General features: G+C 36.6%; 1 protein-coding gene across 46 annotated transcripts in view; it reads right to left on the minus strand.

Moving 5' to 3' along the window:
• Positions 1-16,903, minus strand: part of RIMS1 (regulating synaptic membrane exocytosis 1) — a 567,640-nt gene that overhangs the window by 294,288 nt on the left and 256,449 nt on the right. Inside the window, exon 1 of one of the 46 annotated variants that reach the window (XM_037842343.1) lies at positions 6,070-6,100. The exons of the other annotated variants lie outside the window; for them this stretch is intronic. The gene's annotated coding sequence lies outside the window, so the exon portion shown is untranslated. Of the gene's footprint in view, positions 1-6,069; positions 6,101-16,903 lie in introns of those variants that run through there. 46 annotated transcript variants of the gene reach the window in all.

The following is a 16,903-nucleotide window of genomic DNA, read 5'->3' on the forward strand; positions in this document are numbered from 1 at the left end:
ATAACCCTTGGTTTCCTGAGGAAGGCACATTAAACTTAAATGTGTGGGAGCGCATCGGATGAAATTTAAAGCGCCACTTTAAGCAAGGACAAAAAATTTCCTTTAAAACATTCACTACATAGGCTCTTATTCGCACTGCCCTGGCCCGTCTTCATATTGCCGAAACTGAGGCTTCAGAAACTAAGGTACCTAAAAAAAGAGACTGCCGCTCTCTCTGATAAAGGTCTCCTGCCTCCAAGCCCTCAGTCCCCATACCGCCAGCCTATAAAGGCGGCGGGGAAATGACTATAGCCTTGCTCCCTCCTTTTCCTCCTTTATCACCACCACCGCTGCCTTCCCTCCCTAAAAGTGCCGCACCAATTTTGCAATGCTGTCTTCACAAGGCGACATTAGCCGACAATCTTGTTTACCCCATTATGCTTAACCAGTTGCCCAGAAATTTTTCCTAGAGTACTGGGACTGGGAAGTCCAGATAAAAGTGCCTGCCACAGACAAACACCAAATGCATCTGAGTTAAGGTAGCTTTGCAATTCAAACTTTCCCTGTGATGGATAAGTGTGTAATTTTTTGTTTATTGTGTTCACTTTGCTTTCTTTTGTTTCAATTAGTCTATTGTGTAGTAAAGCTAATTAAGTTAATCCAAGGTTCATGCATGCAAACTCAGTGGGTTTAAGCCCCACTAACCGTAACCCCAGATTTGTAGTTCTCCTTTTAAATTTTGTGCAGTTTGCACAGTTTGCATTAGTGTAAAAAACCAGTGTCATAAAATAATATCTCTACTAAGGAATCTGATAATGAGAACTTTAACTCCCTCTCTCTATAAAGAATGTTTTAAAATATTTAGCATCATTCTAACAAGTTTAATTTTGGTGGTAACAGCATGTTGTATAGAAGGTATAAAGAATGTTTTTCTAATTAAGGGCAAAGGAAAGTAGCTTTGTCCCAAATAACTGAGAAATGTGGAATGAAGCCTGGATAGATAAAAATGTGGGATGAAGCCTAGATGAATACAAAAAGTTGAATAGAAGGTTTGTAGAGTGGAAAATTTATTTCTGTGGTCAAAGTTAAAAAAAAATGGTAAAAACTAGTAATAACACTGCTTAACAATAAAACCTCACAACTTAAAGAAAAAAAGGTGGTTTTATAAAACAAAATAGCATTAAATATTTTAACCACCACCTAAAACAGTAATTAATATTCAATGTTGTATGTGCCTAATAATTCACAAAATATAAACACTCCTCACCATACTGCAAGCTCCTCATGTTACGGTCTCCTGCTGTTTCCATTAAGAAGAAGGTTTCGTTAAATTATTAAGGTGTTATCTCTTGATAAAAGGTTATAGAAGTGTTTTTCTAAGTAATCAGTGTAAAATGCAAAAAGTCTCTTTTATCAAAATAACTTCTTACACTCAACATATGTTAAATTTATCATGTCCTTGGTTGTTTAAAAATATTGTCTTTTCACTTTTAAAAGAGCTAAGTCTTTTCCTTAACTTTAACTAAATAAAAAAATATATATACTGTCTCAAACCTAATAACTTATAACATTTTACTTTCTCAAGGTCAAACCCTAAAGAATATCTTTTTATTCCCAACAATTACAAGAATTTGTTCTTTCACCTTAGAAAAATAAACTACTAAAAAATGATTAAATTCATGCAGTATGTTATAAATAGCAAAAAAAAAAATGTTTAAACAATGTTATAAAAATTAAAAACTTCTAAACTTCTTTTGGTTCCTAATGTGCATAACATCAAACAACAATGTAATATTGCTAATTACAATTTCAGTTGTTTTTAAAAGGTTATCTGTCACAAAACAGCCCAATGGAACCCTGAAGCCTACCATCCTGTTTCCCAGAGGACCAATAATGCTGTGTTATAACAACTTGTACAAAGAAGATACCTCCCAAAGCTGACTCCAGTGCGGGTGGAACAGCCTAAGAAGATGTGGCACCCGTTCCCAAAACCTCCATAATATCCCTATGAATGAGCTTTATGTCACTACACCAAATTGTAATCATAATAAAAAGGGGGGAGATGTGGAGACACGGAAGGTTCCCTGGCTTGATAACTTAAACAGGGAGGCCGCTCCCAAGCTCCAGATGCCTGAAGGCGGGCACCAGACTGGGGGAAGGCCAAAAGCTTTGCATGCCTGAAGGCAGGCAGCAATTTAGATAAGGGAACAGTCTCTGCTGTCTCCTGCTCCTGCTGTCTCCCATCTAGCCCCAAAGAAATTGTCCCTTGAGGTCAAAGACATGTAATCACACCTTATAGCTTTAGAAAAAATGTACCCTCCCTGAAATACCTGAAAACAGTCACCTAGGAGACTACCTTGTATGCTATAAAAACTTGTAGGAATGAGTAGAATAAAACTTTCTTTTGCATGAACACAGAGGACGGAATAGGCTCCCTTCTTTCACACATAGTGTGTTTTTGATACCACTTTTGCATTCATATTAGTCTATAGCTATGTGTTGTTTTCATCTCTTTTAAGCTGCAGGCCCTTGAACGGTATGTGTGTGTGTGTGTGTGTGTGTGTGTGTGTGCGTGTGTGTGTGTGTGTGCGTGTGTCTGTCTGTCTGTCTGTCTTTCTCCTTTTCTTTTTATCTTATATGGCAACCACCATATGAACTAGGTGTAATTTACGCTCAACAGACTTCTGTTGAATTGTTTCTTCCTTTACACTTTACAATTGTGCATTAAATACATTCATCCATTGGTCAGTTCATCAATAAGCGTAGCAATACACTACTTCCAGGAGGAGCCAAAAACCTCCAGCAAAAGAAGAAAAAGGAAAGATGTTGCTTTTTATAAAACAAAATCATACAGTTATAGTTCCAACTTGCAAATTTTTAGTTGTTCCACACACACACACACACACACACACACACACATATATGTATATATGTTTTTTTTTCTTTCCAGGAATCAAGCAGTCTTCAAAGCAGAGATAATTCATTTGATGGTGCAGCAAAAATATTATGAAGCTATATAATCACTTGTATATCCAAGTTTATAATTAATTCTGTGCCTTCAGTAGGTAAAAAGTATGTTCTCAACAGTGTCTCATCCTTCATCTTTTATACCTAATAGGCATGTACACAAATTCCATTCTTTCATGCCTTGTACATTACAAAATTTGAACCTTTTAAGATAAAAATTTCTGTGGAAATACAACCACCTGAACAAACACACAAAGGCAACTGTTTGTTTTACTCATCAGATTTTCCAAAATAACATATTTGTTAAGGATGTAGCATTACTGATTGTCAGGTCCTATCTCTAATTCTCAGTAACCTAGCATCAAAATAATGGTCCACTTCTCCCAGGCCCTCCTCAGAATCATTCCTAAGGTTCCTCCAGTATGTTCTCCCTTGGTGCAAGCAAGTAAATAAACTCAATTCTGTTTGACTACAGGTGTGCTGCTAGTGATCTTATCCGATGGTTTAGATCATGTAATAATGTGGATGTTGATTTTGTTGCATAATTTAGTGGAATACATATATAAATGATTTGCCTCAGTATTTTTAGAATCAATAAAGATTGGAGATTGGTCATGTAAATTTTTCATTCATTTTCAAATATATTTTGTTATGAGAATAATATGCAATTATAGTTCTTGTAATCTTTGAATTTATTACATTCTTTGGATGGAATTCTTTCAAATTGTCCGGGGTATGCACTATCTCAGGAGAAATATCCTACTGGCTGCTTTAGAAATCAACATATACCCTGATCCAGGTCCAGAATTTAAAGACTAATAACATCAATGGATCCAACTCCCTTAACTGACTCAGAGAAATTAACTCAGGAGAAAATTACTCAGAGAAGTCATAGAATTGTCCAAGGTCTCACAATTCATTTAGTTAGGAGTGGTTTTTGAAATATATACCCTTTGTCTCCTAATTTAAGTTTCCACTAATGACAATATCTCCATGAATGCTGTGACAATATTAAAGGCACACACAAGTGTGTACTCACACATGCACACACACACCACACACAACAGATGTGCACTGCACAAGAACCTCAGGAAAATCTGTGGGGTAAATCCAAGGCTGGTGGTAGAGTTGAGAAAAGAATCACATAAATATATTAAAGATTAGTTAGAGAAAAGCATGTGGAACTACCTCCGTCCCTTATCAGTTGTGACCTTCGGCAAGTTACCTAACCTCTGTGCCTCAGTTTCCTTGTTTGCAATACTGGCATAATAATGGTGTCTCCCCCATAGGGTTTTTATAAGAATTAAATGGATTTGTAATTGTAAAGTATTTGGAACAATGCCAGGCACATATTAACGTGCTGTAAAACATTTTTAAACAAATAAAATACAGGGTTTATAAATGAGCATTTCCTACCCAATTTATGCTATGCATCCTTAAGTAAAAAGGCCTTTATGTAATGATACATTATTACACATACACACACATATACACACACAGGCAGGGGAAAGAGGGGAAAGAGAGAGAGAGAAAAAATGAGATTGATTGATTACTCTTCTTGGTTATAGTAAAGAGAGAATTAAGGAAAATAAGCCCATATTGCAGGGTCAGGGATTAGAAACTGATATAAGGAAGAACTTCCAACAGGAAAAGATACCAAATACGGCTCAGATAATCAGGACTACATGCTTTTCTTCCCCATTCAGAATATTTTCAGCGCACTAATTTGAGCAGTTTGTGATGAGGGAGCTCACAGAAAACTGGAACACCTCTCAAGAACCTCTCTTCATAATTTTTAACTTCTGATATCACACCTTTCGACTTCTATCCTGATTTAGTTGGTTTTTTCCTCCATTAAGACAGAACATATGCCTTTTCAACTTTAAGTTAAGTGCTTTCAGAAATCCTAGACCAAAATGATTTGAACTGCTTTTATAACCGTCACCAAAGTCCACCTGAACCAAATATAACAATGTTTCTGGCTCTGATTATTAGGTTTCTAAAGATTAAAAAAGAAGAAGAAGAAAAGAGCTTAAAATGGCAACAGTATAATCTGTACACTGTAGCCCTTCACCAGAGCACATGTCCTCAAATTGAGGACAATTGAATGAACTGAAGCCTGAGAAGCAGAATGGAAAGGAAAGCAAAAAGGTCAGACTTAGGGAGATGAGACATGTAAACAGTAAAGAGCAAAGTAAAACAGGTAATTACCTCCTATCTGTTTACTTCTGACCCTGTAAAATTAGGATTAGACAATAGTTCATCTGTAAGGTGAACAACCCTGGCTATGCTAGCTTGAGAGATTTTTACACAAAATATATTTGATTTGTAAGGCTGTGAGAGTCAAATCTTCAATATTTTTATTCATAAACATGAGGAAAAGTCTTCCTACCCCAAATTTCAATGACTGAAACATATCATCTCCTGACAGTTTATGAGAATAGGAAACACCTCTTTTTGAGTAACAATTTCCAACTCCTACTATGCATAGGAAACAGTTCAGCAAATTTATACTCCTCATTTATTCTCTGACAAAGAATGCATATTAGGTTCTTTTCTGAAATTCAGGACCATTGGCATTGGTTAGAAGTAATTCTGAATTATAAACCTTAGTAAAAATGCATATGGCTTTAAAGCAGACTATCTTAGTAATGATCAACTATTTGAATAACACTTAACAGGTATATAACTTGATTTTCTTTCTTGTTTGCCGTATAGGCTTGGATAGTGCTTTGCTGCATCAGGAATGTTGGCTGGTATCAGCTGCTGCAGTAGAAGACACCAGGCATTCATGAATTTGTCCCCAGAAAACTGGCCCAGAACACATTTATCTTTAGTTATATATGATCTTCCCTTTCTTCAGTTTTTCCTACCATTTTTTTTTTTCACTATTTCCAGGATGCAAAGGCTATTCTTTAATTACCAAAAGCTGTATGTGGCTCAGAGTTTTCATTCAATTAATCGGGTTTATACAGTAATGTGTCTTTTGTTGTTGAAGTGCCATTTTTCTAACAGACAAGATGTAGAAAGATTATAATGTAGAAGAGGCAGTCACTGTGATGGGAAATGTAGCTATGCCCCCTTTGTTGTAATAGTCTGGAGCCAGCTGCTGCTCAAACTTACGTTTTATCTTCATGGGCAGCACTGAACATCAGCTGAACATCATACAGCAGGCTGGGAAGAGGGCAAGATGCTGGGTTCATCACCAAGGTTTCATCTCAATGCTTTCTTCATGTTGTCACCAGGAGCTCCTGGCCACAGAAGCTGTGAAATTCTGCATGTCACATTTCCACATTCCATTGCTGACAGCCACTTGACTCCATCCCTAGTCCCTAAACCCAGCAAGATCTGCTCCTCTCTGAAACTGGCCACTCTTCTCAAATAACAAGGCCATTTGGTTGAGACTCTGCCACCTCAGTATTTTAGTATTTTGCTTTGGAATCCCTTTATGATGCAGTGCCCACGAAGCAATTAAAAGTGATTACTTTTTCCTGAAAATATGTACTTAACCAATTTCCTATTTTGACATGTCTTTTTAAATGAAAGAGAAACAGGGCCCACTCCACATCCTAGTTCTTTAAAATGACTTTCTTCCCCCCAAAAACTATTGTCAACCATAGGTCTAAAAAGAAATGATATATCTTTGCTGTTCATAGTATTGAGACAAACATCATATTCAAGAGCATTTATGACTACATTCAATTTAAAAACAATGGAAAACAAAGTGAATATCCTTGTGTTCTGTTCAGGAAATGTGCATGGAAGTAGTATGTGATATATTCAACCTACTCTCAAATGTTTAGAAAATAGATAGATAGATTAGATAGAATGATATAGCAGTTGTGGCAAAATGTTTTTGGCTCAGCTATGTAATGGGGGGTGGTGGGTAGGTGTGCTGGAGTTCATGTGGGTTTTATATTATTTTCCAACTGTCCTGTGAGTTTGAAATCATTTCAAAATAAAGAGTTTAAGGAAAAAAGAAAAAGAAAAACATGAACACAATATCTTTGTGAGGCCATAAACCAGAGAAGCTATAAATTCCTGGATAAGACAACTCCCCCACCCCGTAAGTACATCTTAAAGTGCGTGTGTAGATTCCTAAGCATGATAACTAACTGAAGTTGAACCAATTCTGCTATATATTAGTAACTTCCAAGAGACATATTTACAATCTTGCAAATTCTGACTTGACTTTACCTTCCTTATTCTTACATATATATGCCCCTGTAACCCACCGGATTGCAAGAAGTGCTACTCTGAACATCTTCAGCCACCTAGGACCAGCTTCCTGGTCAGTAAGTTCCCTAATAAACTGTTGCCATTTTGCTATATGGAGGTGCCTGCTTCCTTTTTCAGTCTTAAGTGTCCACTGAACTTCGGTGGAACCTATTCTGTAGTTTCACGACCAGACAATATCTTCAACCACCCTTAACACTGCATGTTTGATGTAATTTAATCCAGTACACACCAACATATCAAACTAATGTAACCATGATGATCAAAGAACTTGCAGGAATACCATACTTAATAAAACTGCAACATGGAAAAAGCTGTCTCCATTAATCTCCCTTTTTCTTACAAATGAACATTGGCTTAATTTTCATCAAATACTTGATATACTAGGTAATATTTTTATACCCTCCCTAACTTCATATGTATTATTGCTGGTGGCAATATTTACCAAAAATGTCATTTATTCTCGAAGTTTTATAAAGTTTTTATAAAATGTTCTGCTTTTTATTTCATACCTGCTAACATAATCCTTCCTTCATGATGCTGTTTAGTTACCTTGGAAATGATATCACAACATAGCAGAAACATATGTCATTGCAAGATGATTCCTATTTAACTTTAAACTGGAGTTAACCTCATTTCTATATACATAATAGCAAAATGACAGAGAGTTCACCCTGAGAGAAGATTGTGATCATTCAAAAAAATCTATCTCCTTCATATTATTATACATGACCTGAGGGTGAGTTGTGATAGGTTTTACAAATCACATATGAGTTATTGTTTACTTTTCTCAGGAAATGGAAAGAAGTCACACTAGACATGAGGAATTTATAATTTATCATCTAGCTAGTTAAAATACATATTGAGTATTTTTATATTCTACTAATTTCTGTCAGAATATTACTGCAAAATTGTAACAAAGTGTCTCATATTTTTTCTGAAGAATAAAGAATGTATTTTCATTTAAAATGGTATAGTGGGGGGGGGCATAGCTGTTGGAGTCAGGCAGACCTGATTTACTGCTTTGTGAAACAGAGCAAGTCAATTTACAGTTTAAAGCTTAAGTTTCTTCCACTGTAAATTAAGGACAATAATCCTTATATGGCTGATGCTTTTATGGCTGAAAGAGATAATTTATGTAAAGTGGCTACTACAGTGTCTAGTCTTTACAGGGGGACTGAATTAAATTAACTTCCCCTTACATACTCGGTTTACAATTTTTAAAGTAGTGATCTCTTATAAGACATTGTAAATATCTGAAAACCTCAATGACAACTACGACAAATGCAAAATGTCACTTTTAATACTTTTTTAAAAACATGATATACAATAATTTATCAAAAGAAGGAAAATTATAAATATTTTCATTAAGAGCATGCTAGAACCTGTAGGTCACCTAATTCAATGCCCATTGAGGAAAGGAAACTGTGTTTAGATAACTTGCCTACACTGACCCATTTGATTAGAGCTAAGGGTAGGTAGACTTGTCACTTTCATACAAGTCTAATGACTTCATTTTTATCCCCGGTCTCCTTTATGCCAACACTACTCTAAGAACATTAAATCTCAAAACCGTATTTTAAAACTATAACACCAAGGAAATTTTTTTCACTACTCTTAAGCAACAACTATTTAAAAATTTAAAATTTCAGTATTTACTCTTTTGTCCATTATTTAAATTGTGTGATAAAGTTTAAGTAACTTTACAAAAATGTTACAATGTGAGGAAAAACTAATTAGGACCCTCTTCATATCCCTTTGTTTGAAGGAAAATGTTAGTCTTTCCAATACTAGCATACTGGCCAACATTCAACACTAACATTCTTAGGAAAAGTGTAACTTTTTAAGGAGATCTTTGGCTCCAAATTGCAGCTTTTAATTTACCTAGTGTAACCATAAGGGATTCTAAGATCTACTAATCTTTGACTTAAGTTGGCATAGCTTGAAAGTATTTTAAAAGTATTTTTAAATTGGGGAAATGTAAAGTCCCTTTGAAGCTATTCTCACATTAAGGACAAGCTGACGGCTGCCACGCAGAGCAAACTTGCACTATATCACTGGGGCAGATGAGCAGTTAACATTATTCCTTACAACATCCCTGGGATGTGTTCTTAGATGACCATGTCGCCTCTCAGTGAATCTTTATCCAGACTCCACAACTACATTATCAGATGGCTAACTTTATAGCTCTATTTGAAATAGTTCATTAAACTCTAAAATATCTGTGACAAATTATCTATTCACAGAGGATGTGCAGAATGGTCTATCAAATTGTTGGCAATATTGGAATTCATACCCACTTCCAAATGCAAGATATTTATAATCAATTGTGTAGACTAGCAAATTACCAAGTTTTTTTCTGCCACTCTGAGGAGGAGGAAAGGACATCTTTACCCTTAGGAATAATTCCTCCCTCTTCCTATTCTTGATCCCAACTTTCTTTTTTCACCCCAAAACAAGAGTGAAAGGATTGAAAACTCTCTTTTCATCTGGATGACAACAGGAAAATATTTATACTTGAATATATATTATATAAATGTTGACATCTCCAAGGACAGAGCACAGATATAAACTAAGATGGTCACTTAGTCCTCAATAGCCTGAGGATGGGAAATAACTCTAGATGCTGGGAATCCCAGTCTAAACTTCTCTGGGCTATGAGAGTCTGAATGACATGTGACAGGGTCTGCTTTTCTGTTGGAATGTTGAGGGCACCATTTCTCATGAACTCAACCAAAATAAAAATAACCGTCATAAGGAGTTTGGCACATTAAGTTTTAAATATAAATATAATGCATATATTAATTATACAATTGATTAATTATATAATATAATAAAAATATATTTCCCCAAGTGGAAATATTAAACCATTATGAATCATAATGTATAATAGAAGTATTTAGTAATCCTAATGATTTGTAACTTCTTTTAGGCAAAATATTAACATATTCTTAAAAAATTATAAACATGCTTAAAAATTATAATCATGCTGAAATACTTTAAAGTGATCAGATATCTGGATATCCTCAATACTGACTGCTCTGTCTCATTTAACTATGTATGTTACTCACACAGTTTCTGATTTTCAATTCTGTTACTACAAGGCAAGTAGGATTACATATAACCTAGAACAACAGTGCTTCTTGCTGATAATTTAAGTTAAAACATAGGGACAGTTTAAAAAAAATTCTTTTTTTAAGAGAGAAAGTTTGATGGTTCAAGTGATTTTTTTTGGCCATAAAGAAATTACTGTTATTTTTAGATCACTGATTAGAACAGTTTCTAAACCAAAATATTCTTCATATATTCCATTTAATCAGAAATCAGATATCCATGAGAATGAGGAGTATTTTTTCCTCCAGAGTAACAGAAAGAAGATAGCTTAACCCCAGTCTGTTTGGATGAGTGCTAGTTAGCCCACAAAGTTAAATTCAAAGAATTTACTATTTACTATTCATGTAGTACCTTAAATCAACCTTCAAGCATCTTACCTTATCTAACATCAAGGACTTTAATTCATCTGATCCTGAATTAACCAATTGAGGATTTTGTGCAAAGGAATGAACAACCTGCTGAGTTGAATCCTTCCTGTCAAAGTAGGGATATTAGTCAAGAGACTACAGCAATAACCTCCAAAGGTCATTGCTGCTCCCAGTTTCGTATGTATCCTTCCAACACTTCATGTACATCTGCATGTATGTGTGTATGTATATACATATCAGTTCTATATGAGTTCTCATTTTGCTATTATAAACAATATTGCTTGTATGCCATTTCCCTAGGATTTAAAAATCTAGGAGGAGAAAGGCAGAGTCAAATGGTAAACATTTAAAATGTTACAGATGCTAAATGCCCTTCAAAGCAGGGTGTACCACCAACAATTGAGATTGGCCATTTCTCTAAACCTCCAACAAAATTGGATGTTATCAGCCTTCTGAATTTTTCCCAATGTGATGATGAAAATGGTATCTCATTGCTTTTCTTTGATACTATTTTTGTATTTGTAATTAGCCTGGTATGAATTTCCTGCTTAAATGTTTCTATTGAGTTATTCATTATTTGTTTTGAAGACTGCTTGTTTGGTATATTTTCTTTGCTTTTGAACCAGAGGATGTGGCCTATTACCAAGTACATCATGAGTTTTTGCAATGGTTCGTGGACATATGAGGAAAAGAGTTGTCTGATACATATAGGTAGGCTATATGAGAATGTGTGTGTAAATATACATACATATAGTCTGGTTATTAATCTATTGTGTGCAATTTATGTGGAAAAATTTTTCTACCATTCTGTGGTCTGACTTATAACTTTATGTATCCTTAATTTTGTGCCGTGCTTAGGAAAACTTTTCCTGCATACGTGGAAAATAAAATTGGTCTAGCTCACTGTTCAACAGGGAAATGCAAATAAAAATGAAAAGCTTGGTTTCACATGTGGTAATTCAAGTGCTAACTTTAACATAAATGAAATTCCTATCCATATATATATATTTCATTCTCTTCTTTTACATTAAACTTTTGGTTGATTCCTGTGCTAATACCACACCATTTTTATAATTAGTTTAAGATTTAAGGTATATCTTATTTTCTGGTTGGACAAGTTCCTTATAGGTGTGCTTTTTCATTTGCAAAACTTTCTTGGTATTTGTTTCATAATTACCGTTCATGGTCTCACTCTGCTAGCCTCACACCCTTATCTACCTCACTATCTTATCTACTGGGATTTTTTTCCCATTTCAGTTTGTTTGATTACCTAGACAACTGGTATTTGTACTAATTTCATTGTTCACCAAATTTTTATCCTCACAATTAGTTAGATGTAGAATTCTCGATTCAGACAGTTTGTTTCAGATACTGAAGATATTGCTCAATTAACTTCTAACACTCTGTCAAAGAGAAGTATGATGACAATCTGATTTTCATTCCTTTGTACGCAAACTTTTCATTTGTTTTCCTGGATTTATTTGGGATTTTAATTTTCATATTTGGAATAATGAAATTTAACCAAGATGCATCCCCATGTAAGTCACCTTTCAATTATTTTGCTTATTACCTGGTGGATCCCTTCAATCTAAAGTCAAGTCTTTCAAAAGTTTGAGAATATTATCTTCTATTTTTGTGCTTATGATCTCCACTTTCTATTTTCTCAGCTTCTGGAATTCTCATTAATTACAGTTACACTTCCTTCATTAAGTATCCAAGATTAACTGTTCTAACAAACTGTTTATCTGTGTTTTGCTCGTCACTCAGTGTAATATCCTGTTTATCTTGCAGAGCACTGATTTGGTCCTCAGCTCTGTCAGCTCTATTCCTCAGTTCTATTAACTCTTTTTGGTGGTAAAATATGTATAAACATAAAGTTTGCCATTTAACCATTTTAAGTGTACAATTCAGTGACATTAATTACATTCACAATGCTGACATCCATTTCTAAAACTTCATCATCACCCCAAACAGAGACTCTCTATCCATTAAGCAATAACTCCCCATACCCACCTTTTCCTACCCTCTGGCAATATGTGTGGGTGTGTATGTATACATTTCTAAAACACACACAAAAATTCAAAATTTTAAAGTATGTATTTGCTCTTGTGTGAAGGACAGCTTAACCATTAACCCATAATGTCAAATGTTAGCCAGACAGAACCATCATGAATAAATTATGTTTTTCAATATCACTGGAAAATGAAAATTTACGTTTCAAAGCACAATTGCTTTGTTTTTGTTTTATATTTGCTTCATTTTAATTTTTGCCATTTGGGATAGAAATCTTCCTAAGAAACATAATACATCTGCAAGGAGGATGCTGACAATAATAAATATAATCATCACAATTATTATTTATTGAGGGCCTAATATGTGCAATGCACTATTTGTATATTATTGCAGTTCCCATACTAACCTAGATAAATAGATAACATTAATTCCCCTTTGCAAATGGAAAAACTGAAGCACTGATGGTTCACATTACTTTCCTAAAGTTATTAAGCTAAATATGCAGTGGCATCGGAGCCCCAGTCTGCCCAACTCCATATCCCACCCTTGTTAATCTTTTATGCTCATGGAGGATTGCAAAAGAATGTCTTGGATCTCTATTATGTGCTTGGCATCCTGCCAGGGAGGATGTCCATACACTCATTTATTCCATCCATGGAGGTGGATGTTATGATTGCCTCACAGATGAGAAAACTTAGTGCCATCCAACATCAGTGAGTAGAGGTGCTGGGATTTAAAGCTACTCTGACTCCAAACTCTGTTTTCTACTCTAAGAAGCAGATATATTTGCTCATGCTGCAACCACGAGAACTGCAAATAGTCTAGTCCAATTGAGATGTGAAGTCCTGCTGGTTTCGATATGACGCAGTCATAGAATTCGTGTGTCTGTTTTTCTAGTTCTGACTGTCCTATAAAGCTGCCAGATACATCTCATGGGGTCTCTCCCTGCTAAACTGAAGCAGTCCTTCTTCCCTATTAATGCAATTATACAAAACTGAAGCCTAACAATACAATCCAGCTATTAAGAGCTGTGAATTAACACTGGGCTCACTTATGAGTTAGTATGAATTTAAATCTGTGGATTTGGTCAAATTACTTGTGAAATTCCATGATACCTTTCTGTTTACTACCTGGTTTTTAGCTGTTTTTCAGAAAGATTATGTTGATAGACCACTGAGCTGTAAATGAATAAGGTGTTACTTTATTATTAAATCAGGCTTTGTGTTTAGGATGCAATATGATAGTACACAACAGTGTTTACTAGTGTAACTTCAATCAGTGCCATTCAAAGTGTGGCCTGTGGACCAGCAGTATTGGCATCATCTGGAAACTTGTTAGAAATGTATATTTCTGAGCCCCACCCTCCACTTACTGATCTAAAAATTCTGTGGGTGGTGCCCAGAAATCTGCATTTTAATAAGCCCCTCAAGTGATTGGCATTCACTGGCTTAGAGTTTAGTGGAGCCCAGATTTGAAAACTAGCTTCTCCAAGTCAAACCTGGCAATGTCTCTGTGACTTAGTTTCCTCATCTGTCACATGGAGTTAAGAATAAGGTTGTCTTGATTAAATAAAAATATATGATTGTGAGGCGGGGCAAGACGGTGGATTGGTGAGGTGTATGTTTTAGTTACTCCTCCAGGGAAGTAGGTAGAAAGCCAGGAACTGCGTGGACTGGACACTGCAGAGCAATCTGACTTTGGGCATACTTCATACAACGTTCATGAAAACGTGGAACTGCTGAGATCAGAGAAATCTGTAAGTTTTTGCGGCCAGGGGACCCGTGCCCCTCCCTGCCAGGCTCAGTCCTGTGGGAGGAGGGGCTGTCAGCGCCGGGAAGGAGACGGGAGAACTGCAGTGGCAGCTCTTATCAGAAACTCATTCTACTGATCCAAACTCCAACCATAGATAGACTGAGACCAGACACCAGAGAATCTCAGAGCAGCCAGCCCAGCAGAGAGGAGACAGGCATAAAAAAAAAACAGCAAGACAAACTCAAAAATAAAAGCGGATGCTTTTTGGAGTTCTGGTGAACATAGAAAGGGGAAGGGCAGAGCTCAGGCCCCGCAGGCTCATTTGCAAAACCCAAAGAAAAACTGATCTCTCTGCCCCCTGGATCTTTCCTTAATAGCCCTAATTGCTTTGTCTCTTAGCATTTCAATAACGCATTAGATTTGCCAGGAGGGCCCTTTTTTTTCTTTTTTTTCTTTTTTTTCATTTTCTAAAACAATTACTCTAAGAAGCCCAATACAGAAAGCCTCAAAGACTTGCAATTTGGGCAGGTCAAGACAAGAGCAGAGCTGAGAGCTCTGAGACAGAAGGCAATAATCCAGTGGCTGAGAAAATTCACTAAACACCACAACTTCCCAAGAAAAGGGGGGCATCCTCTCATAGCCATCATCCTGGTGGACAGGAAACACTCCTGCCTGTCACTGGCCCCATAGCCCAGAGCTGCCCCAGACAACCCAGTGTGACGGTAGTGCTTCAAATAACATGCATACACCACAAAATTGGGCGTGGACATTAGCCTTCCCTGCACCCTCAGCTGGTTGTCCCAGACTTGGGAAGGTGGAGCAGTGGGAATTAACAAGCCCCATTCAGACATCATTTCAGCAGACTGGGAGCCTCCCTACACAGCCCAGCAGCCCAGAACTGCCCTGGGGGGACGGCACTCACCTGTGACATAGCACAGTCATCCCTCAACAGAGGACCAGGGGGTGCAAGGCCTGGAAGAGGGACCCATTCACAAGTCTCAGGGGCCACACAACAATACCAAGGACTTGTGGGTCAGTGGCAGAGACAAACTGTGGCAGGACTGAACTGAAGGATTAGACTATTGCAGCAGCTTTAAAACTCCAGGAACACCAGGGAGATTTGGTTGTTAGAGCCGCCCCCTCCCTGACCGCCCAGACACATGCCCCTTATACAGGGCGGGCAACACCAACTACACACGCAAGCTTGGTACACCAACTGGACCCCACAAGACTTACTCCCCCACTCACCACAGAGGCAAAGCGGGGGAGAACTGGCTTGAGGGGAACAGGTGGCTCACAGACGCCACCTGCTGGTTAGTCACAGAAAGTGTACTCCATGAAGCTGTAGACCTGACAAATTAGAGATAAGGATTTCAATTGGTCTACAAATCCTAAAAGAACCCTACCAAGATAAGCAAATGTCAAGAGGCCAAAAACAACAGAAAATTTTAAAGCATATGAAAAAACAGAAGATATGGATAACCCAAGCCCAAGAACCCAAATCAAAAGATCAGAAGAGATACAGTACGTAGAGCAACTAATTAAAGAACTAAAGATGAACAATGAGACCATGGCACGGGATATAAAGGACATCAAGAAGAGCATGGAACAGGATATAAAGGACATCAAGAAGACCCTAGAAGAGCATAAAGAAGACATTGCAAGACTAAATAAAAAAATGGATGATCTTATGGAAATTAAAGAAACTGTTGACCAAATTAAAAAGATTCTGGATACTCAGCACAAGACTAGAGGAAGTTGAACAATGAATCAGTGACCTGGAAGATGACAGAATGGAAAATGAAAGCACAAAAGAAAGAATGGGAAAAAAAATCGAAAAAATTGAAATGGACCTCAGGGATTTGATAGATAATATAAAACATCCAAATATAAGACTCATTGGTGTTCCAGGAGGAGAAGAAAAGGGTAAAGGTCTAGGAAGAGTATTCAAAGAAATTGTTGGGGAAAACTTCCCAAATCTTCTAAACACCATAAATAAACAAATCATAAATGCCCAGTGAACTCCAAATAGAATAAATCCAAATAAACCCACTTCAAGACATATTCTGATCACACTGTCAAATACAAAAGAGAAGGAGCAAGTTCTGAAAGCAGCAAGAGAAAAGCAATTCACCACATACAAAGGAAACAGCATAAGACTCGTAGTGACTACTCAGCAGCCACCATGGAGGCGAGAAGGCAGTGGCACGACATATTTAACATTCTGAGTGAGAAAAATTTCCAGCCAAGAATACTTTATCCAGCAAAGCTCTCCTTCAAATTTGAGGGAGAGCTTATATTTTTCACAGACAAACAAATGCTGAGAGAGTTTGCTAACAAGAGGCCTGCCCTACTGGAGATACTAAAGGGAGCCCTACAGACAGAGAAACAAAGAAAGGAGAGAGAGACATGGAGAAAGGCTCAGTACTAAAGAGATTCAGTATGGGTACATTAAAGGATATTAATAGAGAGAG

This window comes from Choloepus didactylus, chromosome 7, assembly GCF_015220235.1.
Source record: "Choloepus didactylus isolate mChoDid1 chromosome 7, mChoDid1.pri, whole genome shotgun sequence".
In the NCBI taxonomy this organism is placed as follows: domain Eukaryota; kingdom Metazoa; phylum Chordata; class Mammalia; order Pilosa; family Megalonychidae; genus Choloepus; species Choloepus didactylus.